At 38.8% G+C, this 7,310-nt stretch overlaps 1 protein-coding gene across 1 annotated transcript in view; it reads right to left on the bottom strand.

Annotated features, from left to right (window-relative positions):
* Positions 1–2,168: 2,168 nt before the first annotated feature.
* si:cabz01090165.1 (uncharacterized protein LOC100333421 homolog) overlaps positions 2,169–7,310 on the bottom strand; it is a 531,188-nt gene continuing 526,046 nt past the window's right edge. The window contains exon 16 of the mRNA XM_050061021.1: positions 2,169–3,593. The gene's annotated coding sequence lies outside the window, so the exon portion shown is untranslated. The remainder of the gene's footprint in view (positions 3,594–7,310) is intronic.

The raw sequence follows: 7,310 nt of genomic DNA, 5'->3' as shown, positions 1-7,310 counted from the left end.
TGTTCTCCGTGTCCGCATTTAAAACAACTTTCGCTGGCGATTTGACAGTCACTAGAAGCACATTATGACCCTTTGTAAAAGTTTCTGTGTGGTACCTGTGTTGTACATGAGCTAGCGTTAGCAGCTAAGGACTGAGAGGCTGTCCGGTATGTGTGTGTGTCTGTCTGAGGAGTGTCAGTACATTAACTTGGTGTTTGTCATGTTAATGTTAAAAAAACAGGGCATGCTACACTGGCCGTATGGGTAGGAGGGGCATTACGGCCACACTCTATACCGGCTATACCACAGCACTGGCCGTTTGGCCGTGGTATAATTCCTGCCCTGCGATTAGGAAAAAACAAAACAAAAAAAAAAAACAATTCCGAGTCGGTGCTGCTTGCCCGATCGGGCATGTCTGCGCAGGGTCTGCTGGCCCGCCGGCTATTTTTACTCGCCCCGGGCATTCGGGCAACCGTTAATGTTGGACCCTGCATATACATTAGAACTAGAGGAAGTAGTTTCCCACTACAGTTCCTTTTACATCAAATATAGTCTTTGGCCCATTTTTGATGTAAAAACAATGTTTAGTGGGGCTTTAAATTTAGTTAACTCTATGTCATTTGATTGCAATACTTACACATCTTTGCACCACATCTTTTTGGAAGACCAAATATTCGTTGTCACTTAACTGTTTGCTAAATTGAGATCCTGTTGGAGGTGTCGTCAGGGTTCTGCTGCAACAGTTGACCTTCTTACTGAAGGCCTCTATTGTTTTTGAGGCATAAAAAGTCCAATATTACCCACGGACCACGCCAAACAATTAAAGTCCTTTGCAAAACATCAAAAATGCATGTCTAAAAATGGAAGAGAAGCTTTTCTTCTTTTTGACAGGCTGACATTTTTGAGATTTTTCTGAAGGGTGCTGATGATGTGCAGCACTGCCTGTCATCATTAATAGTTCTGTTGGGAAATGGAAGCAGCAATTCAGGCAATCTGAAATCATTTATCACGGACTAATCACGACAAGGCAATTCTGACAATCACAATCAGTTGTTTGTTTAAGGCACGACACAGAAACTCTTGTTAGTGCATTGAAACATGGCTGTGCAAATGAGCTGTCAACAAGACGTCACAGTACAAATCAGGTTTTAGATCTGAGAATCATAAAAAAGACATGAGAAAAGAACTTGACTCCTACATGATCATTTCTGTTACTGAGGCCCATAACTACTGATTTTAAACCTTTTGCTGTACAGTCTGACTTTTACAAGGTGAGGTTTTACAGAATGCTGCTTAAAAGGAATAGAATATTATGAGAATTATGATAATTTGGTTTCCATCTAAGAGTGAGATGAGAAGATCTACACTCCCCAGGAAGTCAGAGATGTCGCTAGAAAAAAATTATGGCATTGTTCTGAAAACCACGAATATGTTAAATTTGTATGTTTCATATGTATCATATTGAAGTTATAGAGTTCTGATTACATGTATATGAGCTGACTTTTTCACTAAGAGGTGAAAGGGGTGTTGGATGGTTGAAGACCTAGGTGAAACACTACTGCAGACACAACCACCGCAGACCACTGTTCCAGACCAACAAACAACAAAATCAGTTGTTTTTAACGAGACATTGCTACATTTCCAGCTGCTATTGGGGTGTTTTCTTAAACGAGACATCACAGCATTTTCAAGAAGCGCAAGATGCATGCCAAGCTGCTGATCACCCTAGACCACAGTTCGAAACAAATAAAAAACGGCATTTTCAGTGATGATTGTCGCACCAAAGAGATTGAGGCTATTTTAAGACAAAACATGATCTTTTCCAAACCATAACCAAGTGTTTTTGTGCCTAAATGTAACCAATGTTAACAGCATTGTTAAAATGTACAATTTCAACATATTTGCTACATAATAACATACAAATGTCATATATCTGTGGTTTGCAGAAATGTACAATGCCAACATTTATTCTGGTGATTGGGTTGGAGTAGGCTAGCTCACAGTAAGAACAGGAAACAGCTAACCTGGCTAGGTTCACACCTAACAAGCAGACTGAAACAAGCAACATGTTTGATCTGAATACTCCTCATCAGTTAAATAAAGTGTTTCTGTGAGTTCTGTTGAAATTGAAATAAAAAACACTTTTTCCAAGAAAAATACCTTTTTATTTCATTATAAATCCACATAATTGTATCTATGAAAGCATAAAATCCCCATTTCGCATCTTGTTGTGTTTTTTTTTTTCTCCTTGTTGTGGTCATTTGTTTCGTTATATTCAAAGTAAATCATGGGTATCAAACCATCGAAGACTGTAAGGTGTATGTCACATACAAACACAGACACTGTCAAACGGCAAAGGGGGAGCAAGGGAGGAAGGGAGGGGATGGGACAGCGCAAGTTCTGCTGGCCATCTTTTAAAACCGCTTAATACATTTAACTATCTCAAGTGCCAGCTTTTAGTAATAGGAACACCAATGGTCAAGTTCACCAGTGTTTCATACAGGTACAGTTACTTTCCAGTGTCAAACGGAACATCAGAATTCACCATCAAACGTAGAGCCGGACGTCTGTGCTTGAAGTTTGGCTTTGAATAAATCCTCACAGGAGTTCCTCAAGGCTCCATTCTTGGGACGCCAAGGTTTTTATTTTTTATTAATACTCTGACATAGAGAGAACCAATCCACCATGAACGCAAACACACTGATTATTTCAACATTTTCTGAGTCATTCGCAGCCAGAAGAGTTAGATTGGTAATACTGGAGAGTATACTATTCAGTTGTTCATGAAAGTGAGAGAAAGAGAGAGAGTGAGAGAGACAGAGAAAGAGAGATAGAGAGAGAGGGAAGGTGAAGACATACGATTAAAGTGCCAGAGAAGTTCACCGTTTAGTTTGACAGTTTGTTATTACTGATGCTTTGAGACAAGACGTTGACAATGTGCTCGTATTTTCAATCCAAGGCCCAACATGAATTTTCTCTTTGACTGCTAAGAGATAATAGAGCGGTGTGCTTTTGGAAATCTGCATATTCTCCCGATATTGTAGTAATGCTGTCATAATACTGTAGTAATCCTTTGGCATATGACTGTATGCTGGGGAAAGAGAGGAGCGGTGCCACCGAATCCTAGAGGAACCACAATCTAGGAGATCCTGGAAAAATGTCATAAAAGGGTTTTTTCAGTAATCCGTTCAGTGTATTCCCAGAGCAGCATTGAGGGTGGATTCTAACTGTCAAATGCAGAGGTTAAATCCACATGACACCCTTTAGAGCCCCGTCTGATCATTGGATATTTCCTTCAGAAAAGAAGAAGAGATTCAAGACCATGTTCACTCCAGTTCTTCTGATCCAAGGTTTCAAGCCCCAGTTAAGCACCGAACATGAGCAGAGTTCAACATCCAGAGCCTAACCTGTATCCAACATGTCTGATTCAAGCGTCCTGCATGTCAACAGGAAGGCTGTTTATTCTCCTCCGACTGCCCACAGGATGTTCACATCACATCCCATCTGGTTCTTGAGTGAGGTGGCCTCAGGCGTGAGGTGGCTGTGTCTCTGGGTCAAACACTTGATCATCGGGGCTCATTAGGAGAATGTGACCATGCAATTCACTGGGGCACCTGAAGGAGACAGGAGAGGGAGACAGGTAGAGACTGAGTGATTGATTTCTGTAATTTAAGATGCATTAAGTTTGCTTTTTGTGTTGTAGTTGGACCTGTTTTTTGGAAGCAGTTGAAGAAGTTTTTGAATACTTTGCTGAAATAAACCATAGCTTAATTTAAAAATACTCCATTAAAACTCCTGCATTAGTAAAAGAATGGAAGTTTATCAGCAAAATATACTTTAAGTACTGAAAGTAAAAGTATTCACACAGAAAAATGGCTCTTGTCACAACATTCTGTTGTTTAGTCATTATAATTAATGCATTAACTTGCGCAGCATGTTAATGAAGTAGCTGGTAAAGAAGAATCTAATTAACATATCTTTTATATACTGCTGGATAGTGACAGTGCATCATATTTTACAAACTGTAATTTTGTGAAATCTTAAAGCATCCCATAACTACAACTGCGAAAAAATGGAGTGCAGTATGAAGTACAATATTTAGAGGAGAGGCCAGCCCTGTAAATACGAAAGTCTGTCCGTGAGTGTGTGATGAAGTTACGAATGGTTGGAGTGACTGATAACATCAGTGTTGGTGTTTCCCTATTGGCTGTTTCTCTTTTGAAATAAATAGGTGTTTATAAGCTGACAGAGCCATGGACGCTGACAGTCCTGTAGTACTGTATTTCTCATTTTCTGTAACCAGTGTAGCATGATAGCATGGTGGAATTAGCAAAATAGCTAGCTAACTTGCCAGCTGCTATGAGTTAAATGGAATAACTTAATGCTTCATGCACACACTCTTGTCACAGTTTAGGAAAGCATGTTGCTGTCATCAGATGAGTGACAACTTTGTTCAGCTCATTCTCTGCAACCACTGTAACATTAGCATAAAACCATGGTGGAATTGGCAAGCTAGCCAGCTGGCTGTAGGCCAAATGGTAGTTTTGGACAGAGGAAAGAGTTAGTTTGTTTGAGAAAAGTTCTTGTCTACTCTGTATGACACAACCCTTTAATTAATTGAAACAGTACTGACCATTACATGTTACAATATCAGAACAGGTACCGCCACCATTATGAGGTGTAAGTAATAAACTGAAGTGAATATTATGTGTTAAAATGACACAAATGCCCAGGAGGTGAACTGGCACCTCTCCAGCCACCAGTCCACGCTCCATATTTGGTTGGACTGGAACTGGCGACCCTCCGGTTCCCAACCCAAGTCCCTATGGACTGAGCTAGTGCCAATGAAGTGGGGAGAGGAGGGCTGTGTTGAATAGAGCAAAAAGGAGCTGATTAGTGGGTACTGCATCAATCAGGGACAGCTCATGCCAGCTAACATCAAAACAAATGAAAGTCTGTGACTGGGTAACTGTCGGCCACTTCCTGTTTCAAATTAAAAGTCCTTGTTTTGAATTAAAAGCCCTTCAGCATTTAATACACGGTCCAGCCTTATACTAGGTTTAGACCTCGTCTTGTTGCATTAACAAAGTAAATTATGGCTTCTGAACAGAAATTTATTCTGTTGTTCATTTTTTTTCTTACTCTTCTCACTTATAAGTGAACTTGTTTTTCATAAGCTGGACTCCTGTGGAGTTCTTTCCATTATAGTGTGCAGGTTTCTTGAGCATTTGCTTGTTACCTACACACTTGAGACATCCCAGTTTTTGGACGAAAGAAGAAAAATGCAAATGTCCTCTCCCACCTTATCCAGAATCATAGAAAAACCCACAGTATCTGCAGGGGTCCATAAAGTTGTTTTTCAGTACTGATGACTCAGTGACTGCTTTGCCAGCTGCTGAGATTTCAGGCTTTAAAAGCCATTTCCTTCCTATACTTTGCTTTGGAAACTACCCCCTTCACACCCACAAAATATTTTGAACTTATGGTTGAAACACAGATGAACAAATGGGCATCACAACACTTTTCTTTGTCTGGTAAATAAAGCAGATGGTAAAGCTGCACTCTGGTGCGTGGTGAGATACTGCTATTAAAAAGGTGTAGGAAAGTGAAATACTTGAACTCTAATTTTGCGGGGGCCCTCGAACTGCAGTACATGCAAATGACAGTCAACTGTGGTCAGGAGGAGATTTATACAAAATATAATATATAATATATAAGTCATCTTTGGGAGAAGGGAAGTGCTTTAAAATAAACTCTCCATGTCAATAAGCACTTAAGACTTCAAAAGTGTATACATGCATTTGACAAGTGAGAATTTTGCATAATGAGGTCTTGAATGTGCTACCAGAAGACTTTAATTATGTCATTAAAATAAATTCACAAATCAATATATTTTAAAAGCTCTGAGTGGTCAACTGCTAAGTATTGTGGCCAATCAGAGCTCATACTGCTGCCCTGTAGGTTTGTCATTGTCTTTTTTTCACTTAGAGCAAACATAAATTGTGAGATGCAATATAATGGGCAGCCACATAAGCAAATGCAATAATGTATCATTTAAAGATAAAATAAGGAAATTATTAATTGGAAAATGTAACTTTTTTTTTACCATTATTACTTCAATATAAATTTATGAATGCATTGTTTAAATGTAAACTGAATGAATTTATAATCCTTCATAACATTTATCAACTATTTCACTGAGAAAAAAAAAATAGCGTAAAGGTCTATAATTAATCAGATGGCACACTCCATTAACTGTAGCCCAGTCACCAAAGAAAAGCATTCTGTCAACCATGAATACATGACATTTGTACAGTTCATACATATCGTGTCTAAAGTGATGCAGTATATGATATGTCATTGGGAGGTGGAGGGGATGGTGGATGGCGTGTCACCAGGACTAGGTGAGACCGCTGCCAAGCTGCAGACCACTTTTCAAGAGCAAAGAACAACAAAACTGGTTTTGTTTAAGCGGGTCATTGCTGTGTTTCCAGCAGCTTTTTAGCCCCTAAACATAGGTGCTTTTAAGAGACCCATGGCTGTTTTTCCAGTGGGTATAGTGCCACGAAAAAATGGTTGGATTTTACTGAGACATTGCTGCCTTTTCTGCTGGGGTTGTTTCCCCAAACCAGGTATTTAAAGTCAAAAAAAGTTTCAGTGTACCTGCCACATAATAACTTGCAAATGTAACATATCCGTGATTTGCAGAAACGCAATACTGTCAAAATGTTTGGGTTGAGTATTTTATAAACACATTCCACAACCACAAATATATTTGGATAAGATATCTTCAGATCTCAAAATTCGCTACTTTAACTACCAAATGTCCATCATGTCAAAGTCCTGTAGAGCAACCAATCATTATTTAAACTCATGGGACAATATCAAGTTGTAAATTAAAAACCCAATTTTTGAAAATATTAACATGGAGATTAATACAAAATGACCCACATGAAAGCCCTATATACATCTGATGTAGTGATGCAGATAAAAGGGTTGGATATCACTCAGTAAACATCATACTGAATATGAATGGGCAAATTAAAATAGGTTAATAAGAAAACAAGAATCAGAAATCACAATTATATGTAAATTAATGCTTAATGGCTTTTGGATAAAAGAGTAAAAATAATGCCAGTGCTTGTTTAGAAAACACAAGAATTAAAAGGAAGCATAAGTTAAAGGGAAATTTCGGTTTATTTCAACCCGTCTCCTATCGTCCTAAATTTGTTTCAAGTGACTAGTGACATAGAAATAATAGTTAGCATGTTAGCCGTTAGCCTAGATACAGCTGTAGCATCAGACCTGTTAAAACGTAAGTGAACGGGCAT

This window comes from Epinephelus moara, chromosome 2 (genome assembly GCF_006386435.1).
Source record: "Epinephelus moara isolate mb chromosome 2, YSFRI_EMoa_1.0, whole genome shotgun sequence".
Lineage (NCBI taxonomy): Eukaryota > Metazoa > Chordata > Actinopteri > Perciformes > Serranidae > Epinephelus > Epinephelus moara.
This window is presented reverse-complemented; position numbering and strand designations above follow the sequence as displayed.